At 43.5% G+C, this 12,265-nt stretch overlaps 1 protein-coding gene across 7 annotated transcripts in view; it reads left to right on the top strand.

The window, feature by feature from the left end:
• The window catches only part of LOC309343948 (uncharacterized protein), a 272,077-nt gene that overhangs the window by 58,249 nt on the left and 201,563 nt on the right, over positions 1-12,265 (top strand). For 2 of the 7 annotated variants that reach the window (XR_014157416.1, XR_014157417.1), the window contains exon 4: positions 5,573-5,673. The exons of the other annotated variants lie outside the window; for them this stretch is intronic. The gene's annotated coding sequence lies outside the window, so the exon portion shown is untranslated. The remainder of the gene's footprint in view (positions 1-5,572; positions 5,674-12,265) is intronic. 7 annotated transcript variants of the gene reach the window in all.

Here is a 12,265-nt window from a genome sequence, read left to right as displayed (position 1 = left end):
AGGCTCTCCAGGTCTTCATACTAATCTCCCCCCCGCCCCCAGTCCTAGAGCTTTACCTTCCAGAGATGTCAGGAGTTGCATCTGAGACCTCAAGTAAACAAGCATTCACTGATGGAGTGAATGGAGATTTGAAGATGGTCCTTGTCTCGCCCTCCTCCTAGTCCAACACTGCAACCACTCCACCACATTGACTCTTACAGTGTTTGTCTGCTTGTGTGTGTTTGTGTGTGTTTTTAATGATTGATTGAACATCTTTAATGGATTAAGAAATAATGCATGTTTCCCAACACTGCCTTGTATGCCGCAGCAGAGGAACGGCAGTCAGTTTTCCATGCTTGATTTCTCCATGCTTATTTTAGGATTGAGAAATGACATTCACCCCCAAAGGCAACAAATAACTATCCTCCAGCAGGCAACGAGTGACTTGTATATATTTGCTGGAGGCCTGTGCATTTGACAAGGTGCCATGGGTGACGAGTTGGTTGTGTTTACATGTAGAACACTTCCACAGCATGTAAGTTAACCCACACATTTAATTTTCATGCTTTTGGGAACATTACTGAATTTGTAAGCATCTAAACTCTCCTCTTAACCCATAAGTTCCTTGATCCTAGAATTAACATTTACCATTTTTATATTATTGACCAATCTACTGTGTTTTCTCTCTCCTTAATGATCCTAGACATGTTACATTCCTCCTGCTAAGAGGAGAAACATCACCCATGTAATCATTATCAATGAAATGGGGAAGAAGTAACTGCTTCTGCAAAGAATGATTTTCCTGCTATGTAGCAGCAAGAAGTAGCAAGCTTATTAAATTTTGTGGTTACTACCGTCATAAGATCTGAATATTTTTTGAAGTGCGAAAATGATAATGAACAGTATGCCTTTGGTGACCCTGTTAATGGTATTATTACCCATACTGTGTTTACATTCTGCTTTATAATACTCTCTTAGTCATGGCGGCTTTTAACATGCAGTCATTCAGAGCAGGCTGCCTCTCTGCCATGCCCTTGCCATTTCACTCTGCACTATTAAGTGTTGTTTTCCTAGGAAGGTCTTGAAATGTGGGGCATTATGTATGAGTTATGCTAATTTGTTAGGGCAATGAATACATTAATTTCATTAGTAAATGGCCTCAAAGCAATAATTACCAGTGTAGGTGTGTCAGAAACGATCATGTTCAGTTTTGCCAGTTAATTATTAAGATTTTGTTCTGAGGGACCCAGATTTGACATCCGGCTTCAGCTAGCCATAAATAAACTTGAGATTATAGAAGGAAGCAGGAGACAAAACTAAGAACTTGTTTGGATCCTACACATGGCCTTTTCTGTCCAGCAGCTGCTGCCAATAAGGTGCCACAATAATTAGTGTCCGTCATGTGAGGCTACATTAAACACCTCCCCAAAAAGGCACATCATAACAAAAAAAGGGTGGCGCTTGGGGGGAATTGTCATCCCGCCACTCCTTGGTGTGTGGAGTGCCCCAGGGTGTGATACTCTCCCCGATGCTTTTTAACATCTTTATGCGCCCCCCTCGCCCAGCTTGTCCGGAGTTTTGGGCTGGGCTGCCATCAGTATGCTGATGACACCCAACTCTATCTGTTGATGGATGGCCATCCTGACTTGGCCCCAGACACACTGATCAGATGCTTGGAAGCTGTGGTTGGAGCAGGTTGAAGTTAAATCCTTCGAAGACAGAGGTCCTCTGGCTGGGACGGGACGATATGGGATTGAGGGGGCAACTCCCATCTCTTGCAGGGGTGCAGTTAGTGCCAGCACCGTCCGTTAAGAGTTTGGGTGTAATCTTCGATACCTCCCTCTCTATGGAGGCGCAGATTGCAGCTATAACAAAGGCGGCATTTTTTCATCTCTGCCAAGCTAAGCAGTTGGCTCCTTACCTCTCTCGCCCTGACCTAGCCACTGTGATCCACGTGACGGTCACCTCCAGACTGGATTATTGTAACTCGCTCTACGTGGGGCTGCCCTTGAGACTGACCCAGAAACTCCAGCGGGTGCAGAATACCGCAGCGAGACTCCTTACGGGGTCTTCGCTGCGAGATCACATTCATCCGGTGCTATACCAGCTGCACTGGCTCCCGGTGGAGTACAGGATCAGGTTTAAGGTGCTGGTTTTAACCTTCAAAGCCCTATATGGCCTAGGACCCTCGTACCTACGGGACCACCTCTCCTGGTATGCCCCACAGAGGAACTTACGGTCTTCAAATAAAAACATCTTGAAGGTCCCAGGCCACAGAGAGGTTAGGCCGGCCGCAACTAGAGCCAGGGCTTTTTCAGCTGCGGCTCCAATCTGGTGGAACACTCTGTCACAAGAGACTAGGGCCCTGCAGGAATTGACATCTTTCTGCAGGGCCTGCAAGACAGAGCTGTTCCACCAGGCCTTTGCTCAGGGCACAGCCTGACTCCCTCTTTTGGCAACCTTTACAAAACTTTAGTTTATGGTTGCCATCAATTTTGATTTTAATTAATTTTTATAATGTTTTTATAACGTTGCACTGTTATAGTGTTGTTAGCCGCCCTGAGCTGGGGCGGGATATAAATAAAATTCAGCTGGGGAGGGCGGGATATAAATAAAATTTATTATTATTTTTTATTATTATTTTATTTTTTGTTGCATTGTGTTACAGCATATTCATGCTTTCTGGTAGGGACTGTTATTCCATGCAGTGTCAAATTTTAAATATTGGGATGTTCTCACATTCCTGGATAGCCTAATAATGCAACCCCCAAACTGGCAATGCCAACATGCTTGGCTCACTTCACACACAAATGGCAGAGGCTCAGGGCTTAGTGACTTGGAAGTGTACACGACTACTTCCTCTAGGTCAAAGCCACAGCCAGCCTGACCATTTGGACAAAACGGGCATGCAAGTGACCCTTGCAAGCTTTGCCAGAGCACAACATGGTGTAGACTGCCTAGGCCTGGCTGTAGACTCTGCTCACCCATTATTGCTACAGCCCCTATTTTTCTATTGGCTGTGCTCCCCACCTGACTGGCTACCTTTTCCTGTCTCAGCACCTTTGTCCTGCAACAAGCAAACTTTCTTTGGCCTCCCATGCCCTCCTCCTGCCCATCTCTACACCAACGCACTCTGCTATGCATGTAATTTGTTGGCCCTGCTGGCTTGCCATAACAGGAACTGCCAGAGTCACCTCTCAGGCACTGTGGTTTCAGTTTCAGTTTTGCATTACAAACAGCTGACCCTTGCAGAGTTCTCTCTTTCTCTCTCCAGAAGCTGCTGTGTATTCAAGTTCTTTTGGTTTATGCGTCCTCTGTATGGCCCTCTCTTGGTGATCATTTCCATCTTGCTTGGTTGGCCTCTCCAGGCTTATTTCTTCTGCCTGAAGTCTGCCTGCTTTGGGGGCAGGATTTTGAGAATGGCATTTGAATCCACAGTAGGCCTGGGCAGTGGCAAATAAGCCTGGAGGAGGGAGCAGAGTTCATAGGCATTGCCTAGAGCTCAATAGAGCACTTTCCCCATCATCATTATGGATAAAAAGGTCTGCCTGCCCACCTAGAAACAAGAAAGGCTCTCCTAGTATAGGGAGGGGACTCACCAAGAACAGCTTGCCCAGGGCTCTTCAAACCTGGAGTCCGACCTGGAGCCAAGGTTACAAGTGCTTAAGAGTGAGGCATCCAAACCTTAAATAAGAGTGGCTTTACGTTTCTGGAACTTTTAGTTAAGATTTTGAGTAGACAATGCTGGTGCAATTGGTTAGCTTTAGGATGCGCTTTGCATTTCTGTGAATTCCTTGAATCTACCAGTGGGGAAAAGTCGGAATAGCCACACCCATGTGGCATAATTTGCTATCATAAATAAGGTCATTTTTCACTGGAGTGTAGTTGCTGCAGCCATGTTGTCAGGCTTTCTTTAACTACCAATAGGCTTTTGGAACCTTCTAACTCTGGGATTCCTCATTTAGCAAATGGGCATGCATTTGCAGAATTTTAGGGGTGGCATTTCCTCCTCGCAGGCACAATGCAGCCAAAGTTAAGCACTTGGTAAATCCCACTGGCTAGGCAACTTTGTCAGATAAATATTTTCAAAGCTGTGTACAACAAAGCCATCAAAAGAACAGCATGTGTATAGTAAAAATAAAGTATATGCTACAGTCTAAAAAACAGATCTTGAAATCATTGTGTTACAATAGTCTACACGATATGCAAGATAAAATGCCTGAGTCATTTTTCAGGGAAAGCCTTCTTAAAAATAGAAGTTTTAAGTAGCTGCCTAAAAGCAAAAGCACTTGTCTAAGTTTTGATGTTTCTCAAGATTTTCATTCAAATTACAGGTGTATGAACCGCAAAAAATAAAATAAACCAAAACAACATCCTGATTTAAGGAATATTTGCGTAAAATGAATGTTCCTGCCCTAGTTTAATGGAAGTTTTGTAACATAAAAGGACGTTGAGATGGTGTGTTTTGTACTTAAACTCCACTAAAACTCGTGCCCTTATAGAAGTTGTTATTAAGTAGAATAAAAATTGTTGCTCTCTACAGACGTTTTATAACCACCTCAAGGAAAAGGTTGAGGAGTAGGGGGAGTATTGCCATGTGGAATTAATTCATGGTTCCACAGGAAAAAAAGTGCTCTAAGGCAATATAGTAGCTGAGCCAATAACTGTTAAGTCACAAAAAAGAGAGATTTTAGCAAATACTGGGGATCAACTGCAGCTGCAAAGAGGAAATTTAGAATTATCATCATACTACCACTATCAGAAGTCCTTTTTGTTCAGAAATTCATAGAAGTTCCCAACTGGGGCGCTTAGTGCTCGCTAATAAAAATCTAATGACAGCCTTCTTTTGCACTTGGATCCTGATTGCTTAGACAATTATTTATTTTAGATGTAAAGTTTTTTATTCTATTTTATAAAGAAACCAATCATAACAGTTTCTGTTATGGATCAATATTAAGCTGGGATGAGACCCTGCTCCCACACTCAAAAAGGAAACAGAATTGGAATAAGGTTATATTTATTAAAATATAACAAACTGGAGGAACTGCAAACAAGCATTAACCCAATTAACCAAATTCAAAGGAATGTGAGCAGGTGAGGATTTATCTAATTATCGTAGGAAAGCATCTCTTCAGCTCCCTAGGCTGTGGCTCTCCAGCAAAAGGATATGGAAAGAATCGCTCCCTCCTTGCCTTGGGTATGAACCCAGCACATGCACATGTATGTAGCCATCCAAGCCTCCTCCTCTCCAGGGCTTTTCCCAAGCAATCTGAGACTGCATCTAGTTGCAGCCTGCCACTGCTCTGCCCGTTTCAGCCCGCTTCTGGTTCTGGGAGACAAGGTGGGGGGAGAAGGGAGCTTGTCACAGCAGGAGGGGGAAACACCCATGACTCTTCTCCAGCCTGACTCATCTCTGCCTCTTGGCCTCTCTTCTCCCACTAGCCTGCTTCAGCTTCTGTTTCTGATTCTGGACTCCTCTCTGCCACATACTCTCCCCGCTCACTAAACCCTGTTTCCTCTTCAGCTTCTGACACCTCCTGTTCCTTGTCTTCTCTGTCTGCCCACTCATCATTGTCTCATCACCACTCCCCAGGCTCTGAGCCTCCTTCTCTTGGTGGTTCCCCAGCTGGTTCCTCCCACCATTCCTCTGTGTCCAACCAGTCCATGCCCCGCATCTCTGCCTACTCCATCCAGGTAAGCGTGAGGGATTATCAGTGCTCAAAGGCACTTTCCAGCCAATCAAAAGCACTTGAGGCGGTAGAGCAGGGCCAAGGGGGGTCATGGCCTGAAGTGGAGTCATGGCTTCGGGAGAGTTCCATGGGGTGCTAAAGAGAGGCTTGAAGGGAAGCTTTTGGAGGTTCCCAACCTCTGCACTAGATCTTATCACAAGAGAGAAGGAGAGACAGACTGTCTCCCGTAACATCAAGCTCCAAGTCTTCACTTGCCCTGGGAAAGTTGTCCCTTCTGCAGATATTGTGCAGTTTTTGTTCTTAAGAATTCCTTGGTATAATGATGTGATGATATACTTTGGAGTCAGTTGGCTAAAGATCGGAATGTGATTTATGACACAAGGAGATTCCTTTATTGCCTGAACAGTACAAAACCTGTGCTTAAGCTGTGAGGTATATAAAACGAGGGTCATTAAGTAATAAACCTTGTGTTTCAGCGCAGCACATTGTATCTCTCCCTGCACTGATTTGTACGTGGGACAGATGACTTTACTTACACCTTGTTAAATGTTTATACATTTAATTTGGCACACATTTCTTCCCCACCCCCACCCCACGTCTGTTTCTTTCTGGTATCGAATGATAGATCACAGGGAAGAAGACAAAATGGCCACAATTGAACTTTTCTCTAGTCTTATTAGTGGGTAGATATTAGCTACGTTAGCTTATTGCACTGATTTATTAGAACTGTTTAGATTACAGCATGGACAGATGTAAGCAGCTGGAGGAAAGCAGAACAATATACCCTCTTGGACTGTATTTTTTGTGGGGGGGAGGGGAGTGATCCTGCAGTCAAATGGATCACTTTCCTGTATGCCAGCTGTTGTCGTCACTGTTCCCTCTCCTGTGAAGGGGCAGAACTGCAAGGAGACTTGGAGATACCACTGAAACTAGCACCTTTTTGGGTGTGTTTTCCACCTCTCCTTCTCTATCCCCATGTTCTGACATCAACACAATATGCATTTCCTGCTCAACATCATGGGGGGGGGGGACCAGGCAAAAATTGTGAAGGTGGCAGGACCACGTGCTAGGTGTCAAGCCACATGAGAATCTGTCCACATCTTCAAAAGATCTGAGGCACTGAGAAAAGAGGAAATCATGGGAGATTTCAGCTACCTGTTGGAACTCAAACTCTGACAAGAATGTAAGGTCCAACAATTTTCCCCATTGCCTCACTGACAATTTCATTTCCCAGAAGGTGGAAGAAGCAACTAGGGGATCACGTGTCTTGGACCTGATCCTCACCGACAAGGAGGAACTGGTTGATGAAGTAGAAGTACTGGAAACCTTGTGGGGGAGGGATAATGTCCTTTTGGGTTTCATACTAGGCAAGTGAAAGCTGAGTACAGTGGTACCTTGGGTTACATACACTTCAGGTTACATACGCTTCAAGTTACAGACACTGCTAACCCAGAAATAGTGCCTCGGGTTAAGAACTTTGCTTCAGGATGAGAACAGAAATCGCGCTCCGGCGGTGCGGTGGCAGTGGCGGTGGCAGTGGCAGCGGGAGGCCCCATTGCACGAGTAGCCAACAGTTACAGGGTGAAGGTCAGGTGGGCCAAAGCTCAGAATGGACTCAGGCTTACAAGATTTTATAGTTGAGATTCCTTCATTGTAGGGGTTTGGACTAGGTGAGTATGGGGTCCCTTCCAACTCTACAGCTCTATGATTACAAGAGCAGCAGTGTCTTGGGGCAGGAGGACTTTGGGGCATAAGTCCAGAGCCCATTCAGCAAAATGAACAGGATGCTCTCCAAATACAGTGAGTGTATCATCTCAAGGATGTGATGGAATGATTGAGGGAGAAAGCTATTAATTCCTGAGTCTAAAATGATTTAGCTCTTTCAGGTCAGTCATATGATCTAGCAACCCAGCAAAACTTACACCCAAAAGAGTGGTGTATGTCAAACTGGATTCTAAAGGCTTGTTTTCACTCTGTCAGGTTTGGGTTGGCTCAGCCAGCAGTGGCCCCACTCCTGAATATAATTTGTAATAGAGGTAACCAGATTTCTGCAGTTAGGATTGTTCTGAAAGTTCAGAGCCTAAAATCACCTAACCATACCACTGCTGAAACTACAGATATTACTGTATCTAAAATGCAGTTCGCACTTGTTTGGGATGTATAACATGGAATAGACCCGACTCACTCATCAGCAGAACTCAGGAGGTGATAGTGGTTCAGCAGTGAAAGAAGTGGCCAATTTTAAAAGTTACTTATGCTACACGGGTAGCCACAACCAACTAGCTGGGCTGAATCCATTTTACATGCTGTCTGATAAGCTTTTCGTGATGCTGTTCCACATTTCTGTGTGGCTGTGAGGTTGACAAATGTTCCACATTATCTTTAATTTCCATAAAATGGTTCTAATCTTTGGTTTCTAATAAATGTAGCAAAGTGCCCCGAGGGTAGCTTGGTTTCACATTGTAGGTACTTCGATTGGAGATTAAAAGGAGAAAAATATTCAGGTTTTTCTTTTCATCTCATTCTCAACATTCTCAACCCTCATGAATGGGGATAGACAATAGTTCTCAATGAGCTCAAAGTGGCTTGAGGAACACAATGTACATTACATGTGTGCTGACCTTGCCCCCTTCATCTTTGAGGAATTTTCCATGGTGACAGATATCCATGGTAACTCTTCACAGTGCCTTGGATATAACCATAGAGTCTCCAAACAACTTGTGTTCATTTCCACACTCTCCTGCTGGGCCCACCCTGCCATTTTGCAGAATGAGGGGCTGCCACTTTAGGCAGGTGGTTTGGAGTGTCATGAAAGGGGTGAAAATTGTTCATTGTTTACTTTATTGTTGTTGTGTTTTTTTCTGACAGGGAGGGGAAAGAGCTACTAATGCAAGTCGACTTACGGATGGGAGGGTACCATTCGCTGCTCCATCTCTTCAGGCAGCGAAATCTCTTGGGCCAACTAGGATGCATCAGACCATCTAGTCCAGCAATAGCCAAGCAGATACCTATGGGAAGCCAGGATTGGGGGGAGAAATTCGATTCAATTCACATTGCAAGGTGAACTTGAAACATTCACACTTCCTGGGAAAAAAAAGTGTGAATGAAAACACAGCCATTTCTGAATTTTGCAGTGCAATTCTCTCCGTTTTAAAAATGAGGGGCCCCACTGTCCTTCATTAGAATATTTGAAGCTGGATAGTTACCTTTAGAGGCTTTCCTACATCAATAAAGGGTGGGCTAGACCAGGAGTACTCCATATGTTGTTGAACTTAATCTCACATCTGTTCCAGCCAGGATGGCCAAAGGTCAGGTATGGAAGTCCAACAACATCTGGAGGGACTACATTAGTTCTCTATGGACCAATTCATCTTTCAGATCCATTCAAATTCTTTGATTCGCTGTAAAATGCTTGTGGCAAATAGCATTATGTCCTCATCCTGCAAAGAATTCACCTTCCTCCTTGTTTGTTTTCCAGAATAATATTTTCTAGCTGCTTCTGTCATTTCACTCCATGGGTTGTGTATTATGAAAATGAAAATACTCACAATCCCTGCATAATTTGCAAATTTTAAAGGGAAAAGAAAGAAATTCCAAATTTTGCAGATGCTAAAATTTAGTTCTGTGGTGCCTTTGGTTAGAGCCATAATGAAAAGGTTAACTTTTTTGTTTTTTTTGTTTTTTGTTTGTTTTTTACATTTGGTTTATTAGCATTTAATCTAGGCTGGTAGTGAATTGATGGACTTGTCACCAGAAACATTTCTGGGTGAAGTAAATAAAGGATCAATTTGGACTAAGACAACAGGACTAGCAGCAAATTGCTCAGAATTTATTGGTTTTCTTTTACTCGATGACTCTTTCCTGGTTTCTGGCTTTGCCAGAAGAAACAGCTGAATGATGAGATGGAGAAACAGTGAAACATCTAACAGCGAAAGGTGCAAGAATCTATCTCTTTCTAAAAGTCAATGCACACTTTGCTTTTTTAAAAACAACAAGAACAAAATAAAACCTCAGGTACAAAAGATACCTGAGAGAAATGAAAAACTTAAGTAGTAAAACGAAAGCAGCAGTTGGCTTGGGATGCTGCTTCTGTGCATATGAGAAGGAAACACAGCTTCTGTGTCATTTACATGTGTCAGTATATAAGGCCACAACCATACCATAAACCGAAAGCACTCTCATGCCACTTTAGAAGGAATGGCTTCCCTCAGAGAATCCTGGGAACTGCAGTTTCTTAAGGATACTGATTGGTGTTTGAAGACCCCGATTCCCCTCACAGAGTTGCAATTCCCAGAATTCCCTGGAAAGAAGGATTAATCATTAAATCACTCTGGAATTGTAGCTTGGTGAGCAGATTGGGGCTATCACTTTCATTAATGCCTTGCCAGCACTAAATCAAGCCAATGCCTTCGCCTTACATCAATATAAGAATAGTAAACTAAAGTTCAAAAATTATCCGTTTGGTAGCCAAGAGTAATCACTAGACTCAAGTCTCGATACAAAATCATGGTAAAATGTAAAATGGAGGGATTTCCTCTTCCAATATGATGAAGCAGAGAAGAAGAGAGGTACAAATTTCTGGTCTTTACTGAAGGCAGAGTCAAGAATAACTGGTTCCTCATTTTTAGATGGTGGTTGAACTTCCCATTCTACAAATGGAACTGACGCACCGACGTGTGAACATTTCACAATAATGATCTAGTAACTTTTCTTTGGCAATCACTCGTAGCTGAGTAAGATTGTCTTCCATAAACACGGTTTTAACAATGAGTCCGTAAGTGACTGTGGAGGCCAATTCTGGACCCACATGTCCTTCCACAGTGGGGACATTGGTTTCCGGGTGGGAGTTTATCACGGTGTGGATTTGCCAAGCGTGCCTTCCTCTTAGCACGTTTCTCCCCTGCATCCTGCATTCGAGTGTCTTCAAAGCCCATGACACCTTTGGTAAAGGCTCTTCTCCACCTGGAGCGCTCGCAGGCCAGTGTTTCCCAGTTCTCAGTGTTTATACTACATTTTTAAAGATTTGCCTTGAGACAGTTTTAAACCTCTTTTGTTGACCACCAGCATTACGCTTTCCATTTTTAAGTTTGAAATAGAGTGGTTGCTTTGGAAGACGATCATCAGACATCCACACAACATGACCAGTCCAACAAAGCTGATGTTGAAGAATCATTGCTTCAACACTGGTGATCTTTGCTTCTTTCAGTACACCTAGTAACTTTATTAATCGTGGACCTACTTTAAACAGGGTTATTTGTTGTTTGCATGACCACTTCAACTAGTGGCTGGGTCAGAATTAATAGCAATGAGAAGAAAAGACAAATATATGCCTGCGTTTTCAAACATAGCTGCTAATTTGAGATTAATCTGAGTTTTTGGCAGTGGCACTTGAGACAATTTTGCAGCTACTACAGCTCATATTTAAGGCCCTTTTATGGGATTCTCTGGAATGATAACTGGATTATGCAAATGGCGAGCAAGTGAGTTTATTTGGGGGAACGGATTAATTTCTAAAGGGAGAGATGTGAAGGTGAGGCAATGTTAATGAATAGGGATTTTTGCCTCTGCATGCCAACTCGTTATTGAGCGTATATTAGCAGCAGTGATGCTATTAATTCAGTGATTCTAACATTAGCAAACTACCAGTGGTAAATAATGCAGTATTATGGGAATGTTTACTTCTATTTCATTTTATGGCGGGAAGGAGAAAGAGAGTGAATGCAGATAAGCACCATGCCACCAAAGGACTCTAGAATTGCTTTGATAGTCCCAAACTAATTGTATAGGTTTCCTGCCCCCCTCCTCCAAAATAACTCTTGAAATGAGGCTCTGGTGCAGTTAATTTATGTTCCAATAAAGGCCTGTCAGGACTTTTCATCAGCTTTCAGAAAGAGATTGCTGGAATGTAGCAACAAAATATTTGTGTTTTAGCCTCTCCTGTTTGTTCTCTACAAGCCTTTACTGTTCGTGTTAAATTCTTTAGGACAGCATTCCCCAACCCGCTGCTGTGCAGGCATGTTGGACTACAACTCCCAATGGCACCAGTCAGCAGCACTGTGTTTGCTGGTGTTGATGGGAACTGTAGTCCAAAATATCTGCAAGGCCCCAAAGTCAGGTGGGCTGGCCGAGCAAAATGGAAATTCCTAAAAAATAGTGACAGTGGGTGTGGTTAGCGTGGCGGAAGGAGACATTCTGGCAAATGTGTGGCTACTACTTTTAGAATCAAGCACTGGGTCCTACTTCTGCCTATTTCCTTTCCAAATAATACTTAGGGCATCCCTGCTGCATTCTGTTTTATTTGCTGCTGTCTTGGGGTGAGTTGGCTATTGTGACATTTTGTTTTACTATACATTATTGGGGCAAAAGCGGCCTGCTGTTTCATGCGGAAGCCCCAGGTTCTCTGTTTCCTCTTGTTTTGCCCACAGGATGGAGCTAAATAAATCCAAAGAAAATAGCTTCCCCCCACCCCAAATTGCCACCAGATGAGGGCCAAACTATAGATGGAATCTACAGCAGACCTGTGGGATGTGGGTGGTGCTGTGGGTTAAACCACAGAGCCTAGGACTTGCCGATCAGAAGGTCGAAGGGTTCGAATC

Source organism: Podarcis erhardii (assembly GCF_964252035.2).
Source record: "Podarcis erhardii genome assembly, chromosome: 6".
NCBI classification, from domain to species: Eukaryota; Metazoa; Chordata; class Lepidosauria; order Squamata; family Lacertidae; genus Podarcis; species Podarcis erhardii.
The sequence above is the reverse complement of the archived record's forward strand: the minus strand, read 5'-3'. Positions and strand labels throughout refer to the sequence as shown.